Raw genomic sequence first — 14245 nt, forward strand, 5'->3', positions numbered from 1 at the left:
CGGATCTCAATATATTCTTAGTTCATTTTTGGTATTTCTTCCTCCCTTCTCTTTATGCTTAATTCTTTTATGCATTGCTAAATTCCTTGCTAGGACGATAGGGGATCCGTAATTATGTTAGATTAGCAATCGAATTATTATGATAATGCTTATTTGATTTATGTTGTTATCGCTACATATAATTGTTATAGTTTAATTGAGTCGACGCAATTAGATTATAGATCTTAGTTAACCTTGACTTGGACCGAAAGGTTGGAAAAGGGAAGACTCGTAGCGATACGTTAGGATACGGTAGTGAGGGCGAAAGCTAAGCTATTTGTATTTTAGGGCGAATTAAGGACCGAAAGGTGACGTTCGTAACCCCTTAGATCTATTTGCTAGACCTTAGACGTAGATTGCTAAACTGATTAATCATGGTGAACCGACTGTCTTAGCTATCCCTCTTCCCTTGCTTTTCTCTTACTCTCTCAAATTCGTAGTTTAGAAAACCAATTTTATAAAACCCCCACTTTTGACCGAATAAACGAACCGTTAAAACAGATATCTTGCCTCCCTGCGGATCGACCCTTATTACTACCTTTTAGTAATTTGGTTTTATAAATATTATTTTTGATTCTAAAACGACGGTATCAAATTTTGGCGCCGTTGTCGGGGAGGCAATTGCCCTATCTATTTTTTTGTTTCGTTTATTTCCATCCGTCTCGGGAAATTTTATTTCCTGAGACAGTTCTTATTCCTTCTCTAGTGTTGTTTGATAGGTCTTACAGGTCCTATAACGATGCTTCAGGAGGTATTTTGTGAGAGATGTGGTGTCGTGGGACACGAGGCGGCTTGTTGCCTTGCAGATCTTGACGATGTTTATGCTTATCGACAGTATAAACAAAGTCATTCTGTTTCGTTCCCACCACGCAGTTATACGCCACATCCGTACTATCAACGTGGCTTCCAAGAGCCCCCTATCCTTTTTCGCCGCAACAACCCACCCCCTCTTTCGATGATGACAACAACGAAGAGATGGACGAATTGAAGTCGCTATTGGCGGCACTTACTCTTCAAGTTGAAGAATCGACAAACGCTGTTGTCGAGAGTCTTATGCATTCAATGGCTCAAATAATAACCGAGCCAGAGAATGTTATGTATGACACGGATTCAGAGGACTCGGATTTCGTGGAAATCTTCAACGTTGCTGCCTATGATTCAGCCGAGGAGGTGGTCGATCGAGCAACTAAAACAGCTCGATCGACTGATTAGGATGAAGAGTTCCCTCGATCGAGTGACTATGTTGCTCGATTGAGGAGTTTTGTTGAAGAAGGTTCTCGATCGAGTGAATACACTGCTCGATTGAGAGATTCTAGCGAAGAAGGAGTTCGATCGAGTGATTCACTTTCTCGATCAAGCACAGTAGCTGCGGATAACAATGGTTATTCATCCGATTCTGTCCCAATTGACGATGAGAAGGTGAACGAAGGTCGTATCGCTTCAGTAGAAGGTACTATCGTTCCTTTTGTTGACTTTAATACGAGTTTTCATCTTTCCGTTAATTCATATACTGTTTTTGAATTGACGCCTCCGCCCCAACTCGGGAGCAATTTGGAGGAACATCGCTATATTTCTTCTTTTGCAGGTTTAACGAGCTGGAACCCGGGAAAGGGATCGCAAGACTCCGCCCCGCCTAGGAAGAAAGAAAAAGGGGACAAGGGAGTCGTGATACGTGCCTTGATGGGCCGTTACTCCGATACTGCTGTGCTGTGGAGGACGGTATTGAAGCTATTGATGGCCGAAATAACTGCTTTCAGTCAAAAGCCTCAAGGAGAGGCGAATTATTTCCTTAGTTGTTAAGCCGGGTTTGCAACCCCGTGCAATTTGGAATAAATTTACACTTAAAAACTTTTTATGCTTTTTAAACATTCTTTAGACAATTAGTTTAAGTAGACTAATGTTCTTCGCGTGAAACAACTATTTTGGTATTTGGAATGCATTTCCTGTTTAGTTTTGCAGATAGCTGAAACAAGGTTTGATCGAGTAGTTTTACTACTCGATCGAGGGGAAATTGGAGAGTAAGGCCTCGATCGAGGGTCCGTCTGGTCGATCGAGGAATCCAAGCTTAGTAAAGGCTCGATCGAGTAACTTTGTTACTCGATCGAGAGGATTATGGAGGCAATCGAGATACTACTCCTTCTCGATCGAGGAGATTTCGAAATAGGGGAGTTACTTCAACTTTTCTTATTTCTTTTCGATTCATTTCCTCCTTTTGATACTTCCCATTTTCGTGCACCCCCTCCCCCTTAATTTTCTATTTGCTTATCTCAGCCTAGAAAATACCAAATAGGACTACGGACCCTGCTGTTGCCGTAGCCGCCTCTTCTGCTGTTGACTCGCGCGCTTACTGAGTAGTACGCTAGCTACTCGCTCCCTAGTTTGATCTTTGGTTTGGGAAGCCATTTTGTAAGTACCGTCTTCCCTATTTTTCTTCTTATTTATCGCATTTTAGGAACATGTATTAGGTTGCGTGCCCCATCTCCCATTTAGCTGCTGTAGTTAGCTGTGAAGACAATGAGGACATTGTCTGTTTTGGTTTGGGGAGGGTGTATGCATCCTTTTGAGTCTGCATTTGCATTTGTTTTGCATTCATATTTCTTGCATTTTTGTATGCATTGTATTTAATTTCAAAAAATAACAAAAACCATAAAAACTTAAAAATTTCGAAAAAACCAAAAATATCACGTTTAATTTTGCATTTAGGTTGTGTGTGTCGGAATGGAATAATTCTATGTTGGAATCATTTTAACTTAAGCCTTGCAAATTTCTCACGTCTTTTAGTAATTTTCAAAGCATTTTCTCGAATTTCGTTTCAAAATTCGTTGAACAAGTAGACTTGACTTGAAATTTTGGCAAGCTACTTATAGTTTCTGAGATATAGAGCCTATAACTGGTGACATTCATGACCGGTTAACTTAGGAATGAGAGTAGTACTCCCATCATTTCATGTTTTGCATGTGTATGAGTTTTGATTGCTTTTTGCCTATACGAATCGGTTTGTGGTCGGTATTGCATGTTTTGAGAACTATTGCATCTCCCCCTTTCTCATTTTGCCCCATTTAACTCCACATTAAGCCATATCTGCCAGTTGCCCTTAACTACATCCCATACTTAGCCTACCATTGTGCCGAGCCAGGTAGTAGTAGAGGAATTTGTTAATTTGTACAGTTTGTGGCTCGTTTTCACTGTTTGGAGTGAGTATTTATGAGAAATGTTGGAAAATGCTGATGAGAGTGGTCGATCGAGAGATATTGTGCTCGATCGAGCCTTTTATGGTTACATTTATGGTCGATCGAATTGTTATGTGATCGATCGACTAAACTTGAGTTAGTGACCGCTCGATCGAGATCTTATTCAACTCGATCGAGAGGTTCCTTGTGTCAGCCATGAAGGAAGAGAAAAAAAGGGAGAAAAGAAAACAATGAAAAAAAAAGAATGAATGAAAAAGAAAAAAAAAGGAGTTAATAAAAATTACTTCTTATTTAATAATTTGGCTGGGACGATATACACCTCATATGCTTATTGTTATGATTTGGAGGTGTTCATTTTGGATTATGTGTTGAGTTTTGCCTAAATATTAGAGGCAATGATTTATTTTTCAAGTTGGAGGAACGGGATACGGTTTCTAATGGTTTGTTAGGTACTAGCTTGGCTATTTGCCCCTCATTTCCATACTTGTTTTGCCCCTTCTTTCCCACTTAGCCTCACGTATCCATATCTTGCAATAGTTCGGCATGTAATAGTCCTTGATGGTGGTTAGGCGTATGTACGGTAGCTAGAATCATTATTCATGCTAGTTAAGCATACATGAACATGTTGGTCGTAGTCTAGGTGAGCGACTATATTTTCTTTCTCTCTTACATATAATGCTTACCTTGTGCCTATTTGAGAGAGAGTGACACGGGAGAGTCCATTTTTGAAAGTCTTGCAAGGTCAAACGTTCAACTATTTATGAAATATGTATAAATTCGTTTGCTTTGTTATTGCGCTTTTAGTAGTTGACTCTTTTGCATTAAATTGGTTTGAGTAGACGATTTCTAACTTGTCCTAGTTTTGTTCCTTTTCATTAGCTCATGTAGTTAGTTGCATTTAGTTTGCTTGAGGACAAGCAAAGGTTTGGTTTGGGGAATTTTGATGCGTGTATTTTATATAGACTTTTTAGTCCATTTATTCACGCATTTCTATATTGTTTAAGTGGTTTTATACCGCTATTTGCCCCGAATTGGCTACTTTGTGTTTTTATTACTGTTTTGTAGGTACAAGACAAGAAGTAGCGGAAATCAAGCCTAAAACATGTCCTTAAGCATGAATTTAGGAGATGAGTGGATTTGGAGCTCGGAAACTACAATTACGAGATGCGCAAAGGAGTAGTGAAGCTTAAAAGGCAAAGGAAGAACTTCAAATTACTAGTTCTTTCTTTGAAGAGCCATATCTCGAGTTATATAACTGATATTCAGGTGATTCGAAATGGAGGTGAAAGCTGATTCTCTTAGCTTTCCAACGCCGCGAAAATCACTTGATTCCGATAAGTAACGAAGAAATGGCGGCCGTTTGAAGTTCACTGCGCGAAGCAGGAGTTACGCGCTGAGAAGTTCTCGATCGAGAACTATGTTTGCTCGATCGAGAGCTTTGATATACGATTTTGCTCGATCGAGAGCTACATTTCTCGATCGAGAGGGTTGATGAAAAGAGTGCTCGATCGAGAGCCTTAACCTCTCGATCGAGAGGTCTGCCAAGAAGAAGTGCTCGATCGAGAGTTGTATCCTCTCGATCGAGAGCTTATCCATGCTATCCTAGTCATTGACACGTGAAGAAGAGTAGTTTTACGCAAGTTCATTGTACTTAGACTTTTTAATAGGATATTAGGATATTAATAATATCCTCTCCTTATTATAAATAGGAGAGGAAGTCGACATTTACACGACACAATTCACGAGACTGGAGCTCCTCTCCAGTTTCGACTTCCCTCTATTTTCGCGGATCTCAATATATTCTTATTTCATTTTCGGTATTTCTTCCTCCCTTCTCTTTTTGCTTAATTCTTTTATGCATTGCTAAATTCCTTGCTAGGACGATAGGGGATCCGTAATTATGTTAGATTAGCAATCGAATTATTATGATAATGCTTATTTGATTTATGTTGTTATCGCTATGTATAATTGTTATAGTTTAATTGAGTCGACGCAATTAGATTATAGATCTTAGTTAACCTTGACCTGGACCGAAAGGTTGGAAAAGGGAAGACTCGTAGCGATACGTTAGGATACGGTAGTGAGAGCGAAAGCTAAGCTATTTGTATTTTAGGGCGAATTATGGACCGAAAGGTGACGTTCGTAACCCCTTAGATCTATTTGCTAGACCTTAGACGTAGATTGCTAAACTGATTAATCATGGTGAACCGACTGTCTTAGCTATCCCTCTTCCCTTGCTTTTCTCTTACTCTCTCAAACTCGTAGTTTAGAAAACCAATTTTATAAAACCCCCACTTTTGACCGAATAAACGAACCGTTAAAACAGATATCTTGCCTCCCTGCGGATCGACCCTTATTACTACCTTTTAGTAATTTGGTTTTATAAATATTATTTTTGATACTAAAACGACGGTATCAATAAGGATTATCCCAAAAGTATTGTCTAGCATCATAAGCGAACCGCTTCTTCTGCTGCCATGAAAGCTCGGGTGGTATCTTACCTGTCACAGCAAAATTAGCATAATCAGCAAACCACGGAGGTGGATAAGACCCCGAATTAGTAATAGCTAACAGACTCTCATCAGGAAAAGAATCATTAATGGGTAACGAATCCTCCCTTTTCGTCGGTGCAGACGAGATAAATGGTCGGACCACCACATTCTCTCGCACCTTTCTTATCTCTCGATCTCCAAATCAAACTCCTGCAAAAGGAGTATCCACCTCAAAAGTCTCGCCGCATCCTTCTTAAGAAAGAGAGTCTTGATCTTTGCATGGTCGTATAAACAACAACCTTAGAACCTAACAAATAAGATCGAAATTTATCTAAGGCAAAAACTACGACTAGAAACTCCTTCTCGGTGGTATAATAATTGACTTGAGCCTCATCCAAAGTTCGGCTCGCATAATATATGGCATTCAAAGATTTATTCTTCCGCTGTCCCAAAAGCGCACCGATCGCATAATCGGCATCACACACAATCTCAAATGGGAGATCCCAATCGGTAATTTGAATGATTGGTGCGAAACTAGAGCCTCCTTTAACTTTGTTAAAAGCTAAAAGGCACTCATTAGTAAACTCAAAGACAGCATCCTTAAGGAGCAATTCTGTAAGTGGTTTAGCAATTTTTGAAAAATCCTTAATGAAACGCCGATAGAAACCAGCGTGACCAAGGAAACTCCTCACTCCTTTAACATTCACGGGAGGAGGCAATTGCTCAATCACCTGTGTAATACTCCGTATTTATAAGTCTTGGGGTACTCTATCGAGTAGGCCTTACTCTGTCGAGTAAGGGTAAGTTGCGTTTTAGAAAATTTTCTGACCTGTTGGGTACTCGATCGAGTAGCTGGGGCACTCGATCGAGTATGGGGGTACTCGATCGAGTACCTCGGGTACTCGATCGAGTAGCCGGTTTTACGGGGAGTTTTCTCTGGTTTTGTTAATTATGCTATTAAGGTATATAAGCTTTGTCGTCATTATTCTAAATCACTTTTGCAAAACCTAAATTACTTTTTAAGAGAGAAAGCAAGCAAGTTCTTTATCCTAATCGCATTATTAGCAATACCCGGAGTTTGGAAGGTCAGTTCTTAGCGTTGATTATACCGTTGAGTTCCTTGCGTCGAGGGTAAGATCTATGTACCCTTTTTATTGTCCTTCCTTTAATTTGGTTAAACCCTAATTTAGAGATTTGGGGGTTTATGTGTAGTATATAATTTGGTAGCCTTTATATGTTGTATGATAGGAGGAGGGTTCATAGAGGAAGCTTTTTGATTCAGCAGTAGAGACCGTCTGATTGTGTGCTTACCAGGTAGGATTTCCTACTCAGTATTAGTCCCATAATGGGATATTGGTTGATGTATTGTGTTTGGTTATTTGATATAGTAATTGTATTGTGATTGTGGTTGTGATCGTTGTTGATGGTTCGCGAGGCGTGGCCTCGGCTGAGTGGGGTCACTTGCGGGAGTGGCTTCACGCCCTAGTTTCGCCTTCTGTGGAACCCGCCACAGAAGGGATGTGCACATTAATGGACAGGGTTATCGCTCACTATGTGGAGCGGGGATTTGGTGGGTACGGCTGCGGTCCCCCATTGGGTGGTCCAAAGTGGACGATCGATGATTGAGATGATTGGAATTGGTTGATTGTGTGTGTGTGACGAGTTTGTTTCATCTGTTTATCTTATTGTTGGTATATATTGAATTGTGTGATTAGTCGACCCGGTGTTGTTTTGTAAACCTGCGGTGATCCATTCGGGGATGGTGAGCAGATATTGAGCAGGTATTGAGATGAGTTCTGGGATAGCTGGGATGGCCACGACATGATGATAGGAGTCTTCCGCTGTAGCTTATTAGTTATTTACATTTAAGTTAGAACAGTCAGTTTGAGAACATGTATCGTACTTTTGGTTTGGTTTTGAGAATTGTAACTCTTCGCTAAGTATTTATAATTAAACGTTGTTTCTTCATTGTTAATTGATTATCATTGCCTCGGGTAACCGAGATGGTAATGTCTTCATACCTGAGTGGTCCTGGTAAGGCACTTGGAGTATGGGGGTGTTACAAATGGTATCAAAGCAACGATCCTGAAACCTGTAACCAATGAACCTAATGAACATAGGGAGTCAACTAAAATGAACCCGGGGTAAAAGTTGTAGGAGCTAATGCAAAGGCTTGGGAGACGTCCTAAAGTCGCGAAGTCGCCCTACAATTTTGAACCGGTCACATGGGGGGATTGTTTTTCGAGTCGTATGTGTGTTTGGTTAACTTGTGTAAGAATGTGATGAAATGTGTGATTGTTGGATATTGAAGTAGAAAGTTAAGAATGTGAAAGAAAAGTTGAAGATATGTGGAAACTGTTGATGGAATGATAGCATGTTGAATGTTTTACAATGTGGCATTTAATAACATGATGAAATGATCTCGTAGATCGTATGAAAAGATGCGTAGCATGTTTAGTTATGATATAATATGTGGTTTTATAAAGTTTAGCATGTTAGCATATGATATAGCATGCGGGTAGCGTTTTTGAATTGGCATGACTCGATCGAGTGGGACTGACTCGATCGGGTGGGTTTTTGACGATTTAGAGTCCAGAATCGTGTTTTTGAGTACTCGATCGAGTAACTAGGGGTACTCGATCGAGTAGGGGGTCACTCGATCGAGTAGCCTAGCTACTCGGTCGAGTATGTTAGAGATCAGAAGGTCTGTTTGGGGTCTGATGTTTGGGTACTCGATCGAGTATGTTGGGCACTCGATCGAGTAGCCCGTTACTCGATCGAGTGTGTGTGGGAACTCGATCGAGTAGGTTCTGGGCAGCGTGTTTTCATGTTTTGAGGTTTAGTACGTGTGTTTATGTCTACCCTTTCTTATATATAGTTTCAAGATGCCGCCCAAGAAGACTGCTTTGTACGCGAGAGCTGAGCTTATGAACATAGATGACATCGTTAAGATGTTGGAGCATCAGGATGCTCTCACCGAGGCTTTAAAGGCGTGGGGAAGGATAAGGATAAGGATAAGGATAAGGAGAAGGAGGTTGATCATTCTAAAATCAGCCTCTATATCGCGAGGTTTAACCCGAAAGAGTACAAGGGAGTTGGGAAGCCTAACCTTCTTGATAGTTGGTGAGAGAGAGATGGAGAACATATTAGATTTGGTTCACCGTCGATGAGATGAGAGTGGAACAGCTGCATTCTATCCGAGGGAGGCGGTGGCAAGTGGTGGGATACGGTGAAAGTGAGTGCTAAGGAGATATATACAAACCAAGGGTTACCTGCTATACCTTGGGAGGAGTTCCGTAGGGCTGTGAGGAAGGAGTTTGTACCGGAACATGTGAGGAGTAAGTTGAGGGAAGAGTTTGTGAGTTTTAAGATGACCATTTGAGATGTCGTGGCCGAGTACTACGGGCAATTCAATGAGAAGTCTAGGTATCTTTTTGAGGATATGGGTTTGAGCGAGGAGAACACGGCGTTGAGGTTTGAGAGGGGTTGACCCCTAAGATTATGGATAAGTTACCCGTGGGAGTCCTTACTGATGTTAAGGAAGCTTATGAGAGGGCCGGGAGAGGCGAGAGGTTGGTGGAGATGGCTCGGGAGAGGTTAGGTGGTGAGAAGAGGAAGTCTGAGAGCGAGGGTGGTGGCGCAATCTAATCACAAGAAAGGCAACCACAATCGTCTAATGGGTTTTCTTCTCGGGGTCGGGTTGATCTTTGCGGCTTCCTTTGGGCGTGGCCGTGGAAGTGTTAGTAATAGTTGGGAGTGACTGCTATAGCCGTGGTGGTGTAGGCCACAAGAGACATGAGTGCACAAGTGCAGGGATCTTTCAGGAGACCCGCACAGAGCTTCGCGAGCAAATGACCTACTGGATCATGGCCAAACCGGAAGTCGAGTTACGAGTGGAGGCAACCGCGCGGCGGTAATTCTTATCGAAACCACCAACGAACAACAACAACAATCAAGGGTCGGGTGCTAAACCGACCACATCGCCCGATCTTGTCCAGGGAGGTGGGCAGAAGACCAGTGGCAAGTTATTCATGATGGAGAAGAAAGCAGCTGAGGAAGATGCGCACGTTATCACCGGTAGTTTTCTTGTAAATGGTATTCCTACCTTTGTTTTGTTTAATTCGGGGGCTTCTCAGTCATTTGTGTCTTCGAGTCATGTTAAACGGTTGGGTTTGAGGGTATATGAGTCTGTTAGTGAGCGAGTTTTTATACCTTCGGGTGAGTCTGTATCATAAGGGAGATTGTTCAGAGATGTACCTATGATAGTTGGGCAAGTTGATCTACCTGTAGACTTGCTAGAGTTTCCTTTTGACGGTTTTGAGATGATAGTCGGGATGGATTGGTTAGGAAAGTATAAAGCTAAGATAAACTGTCATCAAAAGAAAGTGTCTTTAAGAGGTCCTAAGGGTGTTAGTGTGTCTTATCGTGGGTTTCTAGTCAAACCCAAAGTTAAGTTGATTGCAGCTGTCACCTTGAAGTCTTATCTGAGGAAAGGATGTCCTTTGATCTTGTGTCATGTGAGAGATGACCGGATAGAGAGTCCGACAGTTGATGCGATACCGGTGGTGGGGAGTTTGCCGATGTTTTTCCGACGAGATTCCGGGGTTGCCACCAAAGAGGGAGATAGATTTCACCATTGAGTTGAAACCAGGGACGGGGCCAATCTCTAAGGCACCGTACCGTATGGGTCCTAAGGAGATGGAGGAGCTTAGGAAGCAGTTGGATGATTTGATAGAGAAGGGATACATTAGACCAAGTGTATCGCCATGGGGAGCACCAGTTCTTTTCGTGAAGAAGAAAGATGGGAGTTTGAGGTTATGCATAGATTACAGGGAGCTGAACCGAGTGATGATAAAGAACAAGTATCCTTTGCCAAGGATAGATGACCTGTTTGATCAGTTGAGTGGTGCATCAGTCTTTTCTAAGATTGATTTGAGGTCGGGGTACCATCAGGTGAATATTAGAGAAGTGGACATACCAAAGACAGCTTTCACGTCGAGGTATGGCCATTATGAGTATGTGGTGATGCCGTTTGGGTTGTCTAATGCACCGGCAGTATTTATGGATTTGATGAATAGAATCTTCAGACAGTTCTTGGACCAATTTGTAGTGGTATTTATCGTTGACATCTTAGTCTACTCTAAGACTAAGGAGGAGCATGAGGAGCATCTGAGGATCGTGTTGCAAACTTTGAGGGATCATGAGTTGTATGCTAAGCTATCCAAGTGTGAGTTCTGGTTAGAGAAAGTTGCTTTTAAGGGCATGTGATCTCTAAAGATGGGGTAGTGTGGATCCGCGAAGATAGAAGCAAAGTGACAAAGTGGGAAGCACCAAAGAATGTTGCCGAGGTTAGGAGTTTCTTGGGTTTAGTTGGATATTACAGACGGTTCGTGAAAGATTTCTCCAAGATAGCTAGACCTATGACCGCGTTGATGAGGAAAGAGAAAGAGTTTCGTTGGGATGAGAGTTGTGAGACGGCGTTCCAAACATTAAAGGAGCGTTTGACCACAGCTCCTGTCTTAGCATTACCTGAAGGGACCGAGAACTTTGAGGTTTATACAGATGCCTCGAAGAATGGGTGGGATGTGTGTTGATGCTGAATGGTAAAGTGATTGCCTATGCTTCTAGGCAATTGAAGCCTTATGAGGAGAACTACCCTACTCATGATCTGGAGTTGGGGGCTATGGTGTTTGCCCTCAAGATTTGGAGACATTACCTTTATGGAGCAATCTTTAAGGTATTTTCTGATCACAAGAGTCTCAAGTACATCTTCACTCAGAAGGAGTTGAACATGAGACAGAGGAGGTGGATGGAGCTGATTGGCGATTATGACATGGAAATCATCTACCATGAAGGGAAGGCCAATGTTGTAGCTGATGCTTTGAGTAGGAAGAGTGTCCATTCCCTGTGTACAGCTCTATCTTTGATGAGGCTGAGAGATGAGGTAGCGAGCTTTGGGATACATATGATGCAGAAATGAGATGCCATGGGTGATATGACAGTACAGCTTGAGTTTTATGATGATATTCGAGGTAAGCAGGCTTTGGATCCTAAGATAGTGGAGTGGAGAGCCGGAGTGGAGAAAGGGACAGTGTCCCGATTTTCTATTCATACAGATGGTAGTTTGAGGTTTGATGGTAGGTGGTGTGTTCCTAATGATGAGGAGTTGAAAAAGACTATCATGACAGAGGCACATTGCACACCATATTCAATACATTCGGGTGGTGACAAGCTATACAAGGATTTGAAGAAAATGTTTTGGTGGCCTGGGATGAAGAAAGAGACAGTTGAGTTTGTGTCCCGTTGTTTGACATGCCAGAGAGTTAAAGGGGAACAGCGACGACCACAAGGTAGGATTCAGTCTTTAGAGGTACCTGAGTGGAAGTGGGAATCCATTTCCATGGATTTCATTGTGGGTTTGCCAAAGAGTCAACAAGGTAACAACATGATTTGGGTAATAGTGGATCGACTGACCAAGTCAGCTCACTTTGTTCCAATGAAAGATACATGGACTGAGGCACAATTGGCTATGGCCTATCGAAAGAACGTGCTTAAGTTACATGGAGTCCCTAAGGACATAGTGTCTGACAGAGATGCGAGGTTTATATCGAGGTTTTGGAAGGAGTTGCAGGAATCGTTGGGAACAACTTTGAAGATGAGTACAGCATTTCATCCTGCGACGGACGGGCAGACTGAGAGAACAATCAAGACTCTTGAGGATATGTTGCGAGCTTATGTGATGGATTTTGGTGGTAGCTGGGAGCAGAGGTTGGACTTGATAGAATTTTCTTACAATAACAACTATCACACTAGTATTGGTATGGCACCGTTTGAGGCTTTGTATGGGAGAAGATGTAGGAGTCCAATCTGTTGGGACGATAGTCTTGAGGCGATGGTTTTAGGACCAGAGATGGTGCATGAGATGGTGGAACAAATTAAGATGATCGAGGGGAACGGATGAGAGCGGCTCGGGATCGACAAAAGAGTTATGCGGATCTACATCGCCGGGATATAGAGTTTCGGGTTGGGGATAAGGTTCTTCTGAAAGTGTCTCCTATGCGTGGGGTTATGAGATTTGGGAAGAAAGGCAAGCTAAGTCGGAAGTTTATAGGGCCGTATGAGATCTTAGAGCGGGTTGGGAAGTTGCATATCATCGGCTTTACCGGCTACATTAGAGAGAGTGCATAATGTGTTTCATGTATCGCACTTTGCGGAAGTATGTGAGTGACCCGTCACATGTGTTAGAGGCCGAGAACTTAGAGCTAGATGAGTCCTTATCATATCTTGAGGTGCCTAAACAGATTCTAGACTGAAAGGTTAGAAAGACTAGGAGTGGTGAGACAGTTCTGCTCAAGATCCTTTGGTCTAACCACGAGACCGAGGAAGCTACATGGGAGCCAGAGGAGGCTATGAAAGAGCGTTACCCTTTCCTTTTTGATCAGGTATGTATGGTTACGGGGACGTAACCTTGTTTCTTTTAGGGGGGTAGGAAATGATCGCGAACAGTTTTTAAGAGTTTTATACCCCTATTATATGTTGTGTCGGGATGTTGTGTCGGGATGTTTGTCGGGATGAGTTGGATTAGTAACATGTTTTATGTTGAATTTTGTTTGATTATTGAGTCAGGAATGTTATGGGAGTACCTTTGTTTAGTAGTGGTTTGAACTTCGGGGACGAAGTTCCTTTTAAGGAGGGAAGACTGTAATACTCCGTATTTATAAGTCTTGGGGTACTCTATCGAGTAGGCCTTACTCTGTTGAGTAAGGGTAAGTTGCGTTTTAGAAAAGTTTCGACTGTTGGGTACTCGATCGAGTAGTAGCTGGGGCACTCGATCGAGTAAGGGGGTACTCGATCGAGTACCTCGGGTACTCGATCGAGTACCTCGGGTACTCGATCGAGTAGCGGTTTCTGGGGAGTTTTCTCGGGTTTTGTTAATTATGCGATTAAGGTATATAAGCTTTGTCGTCATTATTCTAAATCACTTTTGCAAAACCTTAATTACTGTTTAAGAGAGAAAGCAAGCAAGTTCTTCATCCTAATCGCATTATTAGCAATACCCGGAGTTTGGAAGGTCAGTTCTTAGCGTTGATTATACCGTTGAGTTCCTTGCGTCGAGGGTAAGATCTGTGTACCCTTTTTATTGTCCTTCCTTTAATTTGGTTAAACCCTAATTTAGAGATTTGGGGGTTTATGTGTAGTATGTAATTTGGTAGCCTTTATATGTTGTATGATAGGAGGAGGGTTCATAGAGGAAGCTTTTTGATTCAGCAGGAGAGACCGTCTGATTGTGTGCTTACCAGATAGGATTTCCTACTCAGTATTAGTCCCATAATGGGATATTGGTTGATGTATTGTGTTTGGTTGTTTGATATAGTAATTGTATTGTGATTGTGGTTGTGATCGTTGTTGATGGTTCGCGAGGCGTGGCCTCGGCTGAGTGGGGTCACTTGCGGGAGTGGCTTCACGTCCTAGTTTCGCCTTCTGTGGAACCCGCCACAGAAGGGATGTGCACATTAATGGACA

This window comes from Silene latifolia, chromosome Y (genome assembly GCF_048544455.1).
Source record: "Silene latifolia isolate original U9 population chromosome Y, ASM4854445v1, whole genome shotgun sequence".
NCBI classification, from domain to species: Eukaryota; Viridiplantae; Streptophyta; class Magnoliopsida; order Caryophyllales; family Caryophyllaceae; genus Silene; species Silene latifolia.